Here is a 13054-nt window from a genome sequence, read left to right as displayed (position 1 = left end):
AGGGTTGGATGTTGCTTTTCTTCCCTCCATCCTCTTATGATATCGCGTCATTCGGTAATTCAAAAAGCAGACGAGATGTACGTATAGATATATGTAACATAGATACAGTTGTTAACAGAATTTGAAAATTGATCCGGTACATGGTGCGTCGAATCGCAACTCGATCTCCCGAATAAAAATCGGGGATCTTGATCGGGGGTGGAGCGATTTATAACCGTGACACCCTAGCCGGCGGGAATTCGCGTGGCGAAAGAATTCAAGAAATAACTCCCTTTGTGGGTACGCGCAGAGGGAGCTGCCGAGTCAGGAATTCGAAAGGACTGGTACTTTCGAAAAGGCTTGTGGCGACGCCGGAAACGCGGAACAGAGACGGTGGGTGGGTGATCCTGGAAGTCTTTGCCCTGAGTTTCGACCAAGGAAGAAGAGAGGAGACGTGATGCTGATGCGACGCGACGCGACGCGACGCAGCGTGGCACGGCGTCCAGAGTGGCTCTGGCCCGGATCTATATATAAAATAATCCTCAGAAATGGAGGGAATAAATCACTCGAGTCGTGAGAGGCATTCCTGATCAGATAGGGGTCGGAAACGGGATAAAAACGTTCTGTCTCCTTTTGGATCGCAAGGAACTTTGCTCTGACCGTTCGCCACCCTCTCCCTCTGCCACCCTTCGGGCTTTTCATGCGGCACCACCGCATCCAGCATTCGCCCTTTGTGCCCATTGGCAGCACTCCATTATTCGACCACGTCAATTACAGCCTGCGCGCCTAACGACTGAAGAATTCGACGTGCCGCCGCCGCCGCGAGACACGGGGCCCTTACGTTCCTCCCTCTTTCTCCGTCTCTCTTCCTGTTCTCCTGTCGGACAGTCGAGTACGCTCTCGAACGGAGCGCCAACCTATTGGGAATTGATAGGCGGAAGGGTGAGTTTCGAATCGGCGGAGTCGAGATCCTCGAATATGTTTCCCGACTGGACGCTCATTTCATCCCCCGAATCGGTTCCGTCGAACCTTCTCTCGTTCTTTTCATTTTGTCTTAGGTAAATATTTAGCTCGACTCGATCGAACGTGTTCCTAAATATTTGAATTCTCCGCGTCACGAGCTTCTTTCCAGGGCACAGACGGATTAGAAGCGATGAGAGAGATTTGCGTATATAGAATTATTTCCATGTTTGGGAGAATTGTAGTTTGGGGGAGTCGTCGTACGAATTGGATATACGAAGTTGAGAGAACTACCAAATATAGGAAGTTTCTTTTTCCCGGAGAAGAAAATGTTTCGAAGGTCTTATATCAACCGTGTCAAGTCCCGGATCCTCAACTTAAACATTGTCACGATAACCCAATATTCGAACCATTCGTCACTGTACCAATCTACCCTAAGAATCTTCCATCTATTCCTAACGTTATCTCTGACGCACAATAATACCAAAGCTAAAATCGCAATTGTAGCGAAACAACGTATAAACAAGGAAGCGTCGCGTCGGGAGCTTTTAAGACGCAAGATCTAGACGAGCTTCAATGTGTGACATGCAAATAATCAAAGCTTGATGAATATCCCTGACAGAGTAATGAGTTTTCCTAGGGACGCAGCATCAGGAAGGACTCCGGCAGCAGTCACCCCTAGGCGCGAGAAGTCGCAAGACTCGGCGCTGAGGGAGCGAGATAATTCCAACATTTTTCATTTCGACGCTCAAGCGCCATTCGTTTGATCTCGGCCGCCTAATGAAGCCGATCGACCCTGTGGATTTTTGATCTTAATTCGACGAAGATTGCGACTCCTGATTTTACGCGTTCGAATTAAACATCGTTGCGCCGTTCCAGCCAACTTTCGACTTTTTTCCCTCGACCTACATTTCTCTGATCTGCGGCGTATGCTCGCCAAGGAATAGAAGGGTCGGCAAAAGACAGGCCCCGATCAATTTTTCAAGAGAAATCGCCTGGCAGTGGCGGGGGAGGTGTGGACGAGTCTAACAATAATTGATTAAGAGATGCGAGGGCACGGATAGGGAACCAGACTACCTTCGTTATTTTTTCTTCGACGCTCGATAGCGACCTCTTTCCTTCTCCCTTTTCTTCTTGACGTTACCCTCTTCTCATTATCTATGGACTCGGTTATGAGTCGCGAAATTTTCATTACGACGAGAGTGCTAGAGTAAACTTGGAAAGTTCTACGCGGAGAAACACTCGCTGATTCTATGATTAATTAATATTAAAAGGATTAGTCGAGTGACATCGAACGTAAAATTCTTGTAAATGTTCCTGGATTTGTCCTAGAATTCTTGGAAATCTTTGAAGACCAAAATGAAGAGTCGTTATTCCGTCAAGGATGATACTCTTATACGTATTCATATGTATCAACTTAGAGTGGCTGCAAAATTATAGCGTGTACGCTATCAATGATTAGAGCCAAGGGTATTAATATATACAAACTGTTAATGATAATTCAATTTGTTTTTTTACAAAACAAATTTTACATTTGTATTTTACGCAAAAAGGTTTGCGTTTTTCGTATCGCGCACGGAATTTGGTGTATGATATAAATATAGAAAAGATTAAAAGTACCCTTTGCACGAATGCCATTCCGCCCATAACGACCCAGACGAAAGAAGAGTAGCACGATTTCACTGACGTTTGAAACAACGTAGAAACCGTGAAACCGAATGGAGCACCTCTCCTGTTTCGCTCGTTTATCCGTTTCACTGGTACGTCCGCCTCTCTATTTTCTTTTCTGGACGTCTCTCGCGTCACGAGGCCCTGATTGATGCGTCGAAAGTCCCCGTAAAAAGGCCGCTGCGTGAGAAGTAAACGTTCGCGAGCAGTCGTGTATACATCTTTCGTATATATCCGTGAGTCGTTAAGTAGAAATTTGCTCTCGAGTGACATCAGAGGCGTGACATCTCCAGCGCGTGGAAAAAGGTTGTGGCGGCGCCCATTATAGGAGCAAGCTGGCGGATACGCTACTCCATATGTCGCTACCAATATCGGCCGGTCATCGATCATTTCGAACTTCTTCTCTGAGTACCACCCATCCGAGGCCACCGATTTGGGACGGTATGTAGTCGCAACGATGCATGTCCGGTCGATCTCCTTGTTTTTGTATTTTTTCCCTTTCTTTCCTCCGTTTTTTGTTTCTTGCTCATCGACGAAAGTTTCGGAGAAAAAAGCCAAGGGATCCGCAAATGGATCGTTCGTTCGTGCAGGCGTTTCGAATCGTCGAGGCGGCGACTTTTTCTTTTTTGCCAGTGAAAGAGCGCTTTCACGTAAATTAATCGAAACGCCGCGAAATGTGAAGAGCGATGTAAATTCTCGTGCTCTATCGCTTTTCTTCTTCTGTAGGTAGCTACCCTTTTCATAGATAGGCGTATAAATAAAAAAAAGGAGAAGGACGAAAAGAAACATGCGATACCCACGTATATGTGAGTTTCGACGCGGTCGCCCGTGGATGTAGCAGAACGCGCGCGTAATTCCGCCGCGGTCGTGATAAATAGACTGGAGGTTACATCGACCAGCTTCGAACATCGCAACAAGGTATCGCGCGCTTCTTCCAACGTTGTCGATCCGAGAAGGAGGAAAGATCGTTCCCGTTGTACGCTGATCGTGTTTACTCTGCGCCGCCGGTATATATCGAAGGTCTCTCCGCGGTTGGAATGCTGATCGCTTCTCCTCGAGTCGTCTATCTGACCTGCGTACGTTCGGGCACGCACGTCTGATTTATGCGTTGTCGCGGTAAATTTATGGGTTCGCGGACGAACGAAGTTATGAGAAGGAGGATCGTCGCTGCGTGTCCCTAGGAAGCGGCAGAAACGCGAGGAAAAGTCGAAAAGTCATCGGTTGCACAGGGGGGGAGAGGTCAGGCCGTTTAGTATGCGCTCCCATGCTCCCAGCATTTCCATTAACTCCATGGCTGACTGGTTGCTTGGCTGGTTGGCTGGCTGACTGGATGTATCGTGGGATACAAGTATAAAGGATGTTCGTAAGGGATGCCTTCTTCTGTCTTGCTCGCCACATTATCGCGTTACGTGTTACACGGCCGTTAAGGTAACGACTTGGACAAACTTAAGGCCATTTTCGTAATTCTTCTTCCGGGTATGTGCGCTATTGCTTCGGTCTTGGATTACTGAACAAATCGTAATCGTAGATGAAGCTGAATGAGGATCGAATTTAGATAATCCAGACGTTGTCCGTTCTTTGTAGAATCACGGATTAGAAATACAATTTTCTCCAATCCTTCTGCAGATCTTACTCGAGTAATTAACCTTTGGTAGAAACAACAAGAGACGGTACCGGTGCTTCGTTAAACTTGCGGTACAAACTACATCGTGTATAGAGATTTCAAGGGCATAAAATCAGCAACGTGTGCGAGGAACATCCGTAAAGAAGGCGGAATGCACGGGCATCGGATAAAGTCGTAAAGCAGGACGAGGGTAAAAGACCTGGAAGCAGGAGAAGCGAGTCTATAACGTAGGATCGTCGCACGCCTACCCTTGGTCGGAGGTGTGGAAACGACCCGAAGTCGTTTTCCCGTCGGGTCTCCGTGTCGTTGGGAACACACGATCCTGTATACCATACAGGAGACCGCCATTTCACGTATGCGCACACGTTAGGGTGTTGCCGAGACGTTGTGAAGATTCATGACGCTCGGAGAAAGTTCGAGGGGACCAAGTAAATGGAAAAAATCCATTACGCGGTTTTATTCAGTCCGCGACACGATATCGAACTACCACTTTTTAATTATATTTCTGGCAGCCTGCGGACGCGCATTCTGTCTCTCCCCATGGGAGTCCTTCAATAGGAATTTTTACTTCTGTAATCGGGACCGTTCGCTGAAATGCGCGACCACTTTCGTTATTATCCAGATCATTCTCCCTGTCGGATTCGCTGAATCTAATTATATGCTGGTCCAAGTGCTTTTTTTCATTTTCGTTCTTTTAGCTTGGAGCGCACACAGATTAAATTCAGTGGGAAATTGTAAGCGATCAAATTTATCGAGATTTCAATATCGAAGCAGGTTTGATAACTAATAATAAAAATCTCGCGACCACTGGTTGGAGAACTAAAAATTTACAAATTACTTTCTGTCACGAACTCGACATTGATCCATCTACCAAAAATATATTTCATTCTTTGTATAAAATCGATGCTGAAAAAGTTTAAAGCGTTCCTTCGGAGCTTTAATGGTTTCCTCACTCATCAATTACTCACGCACTCGCAACCGTCTCGTGCAAAAAAGAAACAACTATTTTTCATCAACGGTTAATTGCCGAGAATGACGTAAGAGGACAACGGAAGAACGATTTATCTTCTCCCCCGCGTCGCGACACGATTATGCAGGACGAAACGGCTTCGACATTTTCGTTGCGGGTTAAGAGGTGGTAGAGAGCCATGTTCGCTCAACGAGGCAGAAGGAAAACGAAAGCTCGCGTTGAAAACAACAACGAGGTCGGCGGTTACGAGCGTCGGGAGACGTTCTTTGGGAAATCGTGCCTTTCGAGTGGTTCGATGAATTTGTTTTCCCGCCATTCTCTTCCCTCTCTTCCGTACTTCACTCATTACGATTACACTCAACTTACTTCTCTTTGCCGCTATGAAAGCCAAAGGTTTCTCGTCGATCGTCCTTCGATGTTCTGAAGTTTCGCGAGGTTTGAACGAAAAAGTTGATCGACGAGTTTAATGAAAACCTGCTATTAGTTACTCGTGACAGATAAGCGACGTACAAGCGAATATTTGATCTTCTCTCGTGATTTTTTCGTCTCGTGCACCAAGTGCCAAGAAAATTTGGCTAAGGTTAACTGTTAAGTTTTGAATTTATATAATCGATATTTCGTGAATTAGATGCAGTTCCTATCTATTGTCTCTCCGTACGAATGTCCATTTAGTTCAGCTTAAAAGCATTGACGAGAATGTTGAGAATTGTGCATCTTAATTGCCGAAATAAAAGTAAAGGAACACTAAGGTTACACTTATAATTCATATTAAAATAGTTTTAGATTTATTTAATAAACGATTTCCAGGATCTTCGTCGATATACATTTGCACGCGTCTCAGCACTCTCTTTGTCTCACCATTTTCCATATCACACTGCCAACGGAACAGTTACATTCATTTGTTTTTCGAGACGCTGTACACACACATATTTCCATACACTCATATTCACATACGTGTGTCACTACTACGCGGCTAATCTAGTCTAGCACACAAAATTATACATATCTCAATAGAGAACATGGGCCAAATCTTTCTCAAAACAATGGCGTATAACTCGAAGAAACAAGGAATTTCGGACAGTCAGGAACGAAAGGATGATTTATAGCGAAAGCAACGTAAAACGTAATACGTGAGCGAACGCGCGCACCGACATACGATCTTTTACAGAGATCAAATATTTTCGTAATTAGCCCTCTCTCAGTCACGCATCGGCCCCCTTCCTCGCCCTCGTCCATTCTGTGCTACCATTGGAATTGATTTAATAAAGAGCCACCTTGCGTCCATTTCTGCGATCACGTGCAAATTGGATGGATGGTTATTGCAGCCCTTCGATTTCGAGTTGTACGTTTTCGAAATACGATTGGATATTAATAAAATAACTGCGATACGGTCATCCAACGACGATCGGCGAAATTAATCGCGGGCCTATTGTGTACCGTCCTTTGTCCACGTTCTCGTAACGTGTCCCTGTTGTTTCGTTTATAGACTCTGCCTGCGCAAAATAAATAATCTGTAAAATTGATACAAGCAGCGTTTACGCTGTCCTCCACTTTCAGCGCTTTCATTAACTTTGCATTATCACGAAAATCAAAATCGCGAGTACGTTTTCTGTATGTAATAATCTAGGAATAGAAACAAGTAGTTAGGTATATAATAATTCGACCTTGTACAGTAGCTACTGTATTAAAATTCTTCTGCTTAATCATAGAATGATTACGATCGTTTAGATTGATCGCAATTATAATCGGAGAATGTACATTAAAAATGTTCCTGTCGCGTTTTTCTTCTGTGATCGTTACACTTTAGATCTTCTAAAAGATACGTTATCGGAATTATCGTGCGCGCCAAATGGAAGTCTCAAGTATGCAGGGACCTTTTTTTATTGTTTTCCGAGTCGCCAGTTCAACAGCCCTTCGATAGCCACGTGCCACGACACATCCTGCATTTCAGAAGGGAAATTCGCTGGACGTGTTTCGACATACTCGTAGGATGTTCGATCGGCACAACAAGTGCCTCTTCCTTTTTCCTGCTCTCCTCGTCTTGTCAACGCGTCCTTTCCCGATTCCTTTGAACCCGGCTCTCTCCTTACCGTCAGTCGTGCTTTCCTCCTCCCGGTTTGCTAAGAAGTTTGGCAATTTGTAAGCCAGCGTCGTCCACGGGGATCGAGGATATACGCACGTGCTATGTGGCCGTGCATGCTTCCGTGTATGTACGCGAATCATGCATATATGCATGACACATAATATACATACATATATGCATAAGCGGCAGGACCGAGTTAGGGATGAAGAAGGAGAATCACTTCTACAGAAGGGCAACGCGAGTCCTTTGAAACTGGCTGCTGCGCGACACCGCACTTGCGTTTATTTCAATGAAGCTTTTAGCTACGACTGTATCACGGCTTTTCCTTTTCATAAATGGTGCAACTCTTCGAGAAGAGCATCGAAGGGTTTCTGGTAATCCTTGAATCCATACTGTCCGTAACTCTTGCGGAACAAAGTATTTTGTTGGATAAATTCGCTCGTTGCCTGAAAATACTGTTTATAAGGAGGCTGAATTCTCCTATTCGCTAAAAGGACCTGACGTCTTACAGCAAATGGAGAAGATGCTGTTGTTTTGTGTCGTTCGAGCTTTATATTATATACGTGTAAATAGGTGATGCTATTCTACTATTAAAATTTTAACGCATAAAAGTTTTTTACCACTGTATGTGTGAACCACTGTATAACGTAAGTTAGTTTCACGTTACGATCCTTCCTAAAAAAAAGTTCAATTCCGGTCTCATCATAAATTTAAGCACACTCTGACATAAATTAAAAAGATTACCTTTAGTATTCAAAAAAGGAAAAGGGGAAACGAAAACTGCGAGAGCTTATTTACGGGACAGTCGTCGGGGCGCCAGGGTTTTTGCAAAATTAATTTCTGTCGCGTCAAGTACATATTTCCTCGGCGAGCGGACAGCCGGGACAAAACAATTTGCGATTGATTCCGCTGCGATTGTCAAAGGGTGTCCTCGCGACCGGTGTGCCCATGATCATTTAGGTGAAATACAAGCGAAAACAATGTACGCGTGGATCTTGCGTTAATCGACGTCGTGCGCCGTTTTTGCGCTCACAATCTCGCCGTTTTCCATGGCGCCCGTCCCGTTCGATCGAATTTAAACGCGTGTTTGCCAATTTGTTCTTTCGCGTGATGATTCCAGGACTGTAGAAATAATATTCGTAAAGTATCACTTATTAATTGCAAGGAAATGTAGCTTCTATATAGTCGAAAAGAAATTTAAAAGATTCAAGCTAGACAAAAATATTTCCAGCGCAAAACGTGTAGATGCGGAATTGACTCTCGATCAGGTTTTCCAGAACACCGTTAATTAACATAAGTGAGCGACATTAGGCGTCACGTTGTCGCAAAATGCGTAGCACAGAGATCGGATAATTTCGTGATAATTACACGTTCATCAATCAGAGCCACACAATATACCTCGTACAATTAGTTTTGTGGAATAAACTAGTCTCCAACGCATTAATCGTCAGTGATAATTATTAGCGCGCCGAGATGGCGTGCCGATACTCACGGAATCATTTCTTTCGTTTTTTCAACGATCTCGTTTGACGCGTGGTAAAAAAGAAAAACGAACTAACCTACCACTGTGAGCGGGGGTAGTAAAGTGAAGTATAATTTTCAATTTTGCGATGTTATCCGTATCGATCGAGGCAAACATGAATTTCAGATTGTAGGCGACGCTGAACGTCGCCGGCTTTATCATGCAAACGGCGTTTTCTGTTTAGGCGTTCGGACGAATAAAAACACGCAAAGGAATTTATGAACCGGCAGCACGAGCTTTCCGCCGCGAAACGGGAAAAGAGAGCAGTCGGCTGACGCGTTATCGAGCCAGCTGTAATTCATCTGGTAAATCCTCCGGATCCTAATTTATGAAACGGCGCGCGAAATAGTATCTCTGTCTTTTTAAAATCGCCGGAAACGCGTTGGTGTTGCACACGTGTTGCGGCCTGTTGCTATTCATACGTATATGACATCCGTCTGCGGTGTGTTTCTTGCGAGCAAACACAAAACGCATGACAACCATTGGCGCCGTTTATACTATCATCCATAAGTATGTATTTGGACATTATTAATTATTGTAAATATACGTTAACCCACTTACCGTGGAAAACTTTTACGCCCCCGTTTGATTCCAATTACAGCTCGAGTAGAGTATTAACAATCGTGGAACGTTGTTCAATCATAACTCAGAAGATATAAGAAAAATATTAATCCTTTGATCGAACTACATCCCGGATGTTTAAATATTTACAGTCGATAGAGTACGTTCCTGAGGGATTTTATTCTATTTTATCCTAACGACCACGAGTAACAACTACTTCGTTTCATGGAATCGGTTTTGTATATTTTCGTAAAAATACTAAGTTTGTCTTCCTTTTAAAGAACTTCTCGAAAGTTTACTCAAACTCGCGGAAAAAATTAGTACCATTTTGTAAAGCGAAGGAACGGTGCGGCAAACTTTGAGACAGCGAGTTATTGGCTGGAGTAAAGTTCGCGTAGCTTACAGCGTCTACTTTTTCTACTTCCAACCGTAGTGAAAAAGCCTTCGCTTGCAATTAGCTCTCGTTACAGGAATCATTATCGTTCCACCGTGTAAAGACGCGAGAAGACACACGAATCTTCTACTTTAATTCGCGTTACGCGAATTAAAAAGTTCAAGCTCGTTGAATCCAATCTTCTTTTCGCCGCCGCCACGCCACGGAATTTATTGCACAGGACATCCGGCGGTCTACGGAGGGACTCGGTTTTTACCGCTGCTGAAGCGTGAACTTGACTTTGTCGAAGTTTCAGAGCGGCCCGGAGGGAAAGAACCGCTCGTAAACGTCTACTTGTGAATGAACTCGCGACTGCTCTGCATCTGGTCTTAATGAAAAAGAATTCGCGACCAGATGCCTGCTACTTTTTTCCCTGCCGCGTTTATCTCGAAGCTTCGCTGTCGTATCTTCGAAAGCGTCCTAGTCGCGTTTTAAAACCGTTTAAGATTTTCCACGACTTTTTACATTCTGCCAGAGCTTGCCATTCAAATTTACAACTTCGATTGTACTTCGATAGTTTTTTTAACGGAAACTTGTCTTCGATATTGTCCACGGACGAGATTACGAAGAAATAATTGATAGCAGCAAAGTGAGCAGATTTGCATTGCAAACGCTGGATCACGATCGTGGGAATGTCCACTTTGTTGAATCGATTCATCGTTAACCTCCGCTGTGTTTTCCGCTCGATTGCTAGAATCTTCTAGTAGCGAGAAGGTAACATAAATTTTTCATATACATACGTACTTAATTACTTTAAGTGGAGCGATTTGGCTCGTTCGATATACGCGATCGAAATAGAAAAACACGAGAAGCCGTGCCAATTCTGTTTCGAGCAACTGCGACGAAGAACGAAATCGATTGTAATTTCCATTCCGAATTGAGCGTTCCAGGATGGTAATACGGTACCATCGCATGGGTCGAACAGCGTACTACACTCGACATAATAACCTAAACCTTCTCCTCCTTCCCCTCTCCCAATCTACCTCTAAATGCATGGCGAATAATAGGAATCGGAATAGGAGAGCAAACTGATAAGTGAAAGATCGTACTTAGTTTCCACAGGGAACTCGGTCAGTCGCGATCCAAAAAGAGCATTTTGTATTTCTGTCGTTCCACATACGATAGCGTGGTATCTATACATATCGGAAATAATGTTGAAAAATTCACGATAGTTGTAAAAAGAGGGTTAACTGCATATAGAAAAGTAGATCGAACTTAATTCTCGAGGTCTCATAAATTGTGGCATCGGAAGAAGTAGGTAAGTTCCGTTTCCTTCTAACCTAATCCGATCCACGATACTTTCGCAGAAAAAGATAGGTGAAAAGGGGTGGAAGATAGCGATACCACGCGCGGAACTGGAGATCTGGTAAATCGGTCGTTCTCTTGTCCGGCTCGATCAACTCGATCGGTCGTGTCGAATTTAGATCAGAGGTTACGACTCGATCACCGCAAGGGCGGCCGTGAATGAGATTACGAGAGCGAGATTTCTGGACCGCAGCTGACGCTTCGAGAGGAACCACGACCGGATACGAGCGGTTCGAAGAGGGCAGCGATGTCACGTGGCGAACGTTTTACTCGCCCGTCCGTGCATCTCGCCATCAATTTCGCTCATAAAGCGTTCCTTGCTCGAAAACTTTCAGCTCGCCCTGTCCTTTTATTCTTTTTTTTTTCGCACTTTCTCTTTCCAAGAGGAGCACCCCTCACTCCAATTTTCGCTCAATCTTCCCCTACAGCTTGTCTCCTCCACAACTCTGGACACGTTCTTACTGTTCGACACACGAACACAAAGCAACCCGGGTCCTTCCAGAATCCACCCTTCGACCTCGCCTAGATTGAATCGGGGGTGCTGGAGGCTAGGAACGTGAATCGCATGTCTGATAAGAAAGAAAAAAAAAAAAAAAGAAAAGGAGGAAGCAAGGAGAAAACCGTACACTCCCGTTTTGTCTCGTTCCTTTCTCGCGTCCCCATGGATCTCTGCTGGGTTTTTTCTCGCCGGAAACTTCGACGGGACTTACGCATTTCTGCGCCACACGTTTACGCTGATCCTTGTTCTTTTTTTGGGTTGTACACTCGTTTGAAAGACTGAAAAGGGCTGTGGAGAATTTGTATATATTGACAGTCACGTACAGCTGATGCGTAGTTCGCGTATATCATCAGAGGTTCATGGGTCTTAGACTGTTCTAGTGTACCTTAGAAATTGAAAAGTCTCTTTCGTATAAAAACATTTATGAAACTATACGTCTCAGCTTTAGTTATCGAAATTCTAGTAGTTTGCACTACCTTCTTTGTATTAAAATTTGCTTTACGCTTGTTCCTTCTTGACAAACTGTTTCTTTTCATTATGTATTTCATAATCATTACTTCAATATCCTTCAATTAAATGATATAGAGCAATTCTCCAATCTGTACCACGCTGATCAACCATCATACGTTCCCAGAGTAGTCAAAGAAACGATTATTCTCGTTACCGTAAGAAGATTCACGGAATTCTTTGTGAATCGTATCAACGCGTTTGATGAGTCAGTCGAGGTATTGTGCAACATTTTACACGCTGACTATTTCTGAATATGTTGAATCAGGAGACTTGTTTATTATTAATCAGCCTTTTTAAAAGTCTTCTTTTCCACACGACAATGAATCTTTTACGACCGCAATCACGACCGACTAATACGGAATCAACTCGAGCTACATTTCTGCGAATCGCACGGTGACGCGCTTTATTTCAGCCGTCTGATCTCATAACACGCTTGCCAGCTCGCTATCCGATCAGACTTCGGAATCTCTCTCTCTCTTTCTTTCTCTCTCTCTCTCTCTCTCTCTCTGTCTCGATAAAATGACCACTTCCTGCGGACGTAGCAATTTAACCTCCGAGTTTCCACGCGGCTGGTAAACACCCAGTTAATATCGGTCGTACGTGAAATCGATCGGCTAAAATCTAGCTTAAGGTCGTTGCAGGAAAGCGATTTGATCGACTAATTGTAGTGTTATGGATCATGAGTCGATTGCTTGATATTTCTAATCGCGAAGCTCTGTTTAACGTCTTCGTAACTTTGTACGAATTAGATCGAGCGTTTTGAAATCACACTTTATCGTTTATGACGCATGTTTTTGACGAATAAAGTTTTATCGAAGCTCGCCTTCCGCGACACTATCGCGTTAGAAATTGTATCAAATAAAATACCAGATAGAAGATAGATAGTACGAGGAAGAACAAACGAAATCGGTAATATCGTTTGAAGACGATAACTTATCCA

General features: G+C 44.0%; 1 protein-coding gene across 4 annotated transcripts in view; it reads left to right on the top strand.

Annotated features, from left to right (window-relative positions):
• Positions 1-13054, top strand: part of Pdk1 (Phosphoinositide-dependent kinase 1) — a 407060-nt gene that overhangs the window by 70287 nt on the left and 323719 nt on the right. The window lies entirely within an intron of this gene.

This window comes from Bombus flavifrons, chromosome 1, assembly GCF_040668555.2.
Source record: "Bombus flavifrons isolate JBK064 chromosome 1, iyBomFlav1_principal, whole genome shotgun sequence".
NCBI classification, from domain to species: Eukaryota; Metazoa; Arthropoda; class Insecta; order Hymenoptera; family Apidae; genus Bombus; species Bombus flavifrons.
Note: the sequence above shows the minus strand (reverse complement) of the source record. Positions and strands in the feature narration are given on the sequence as shown.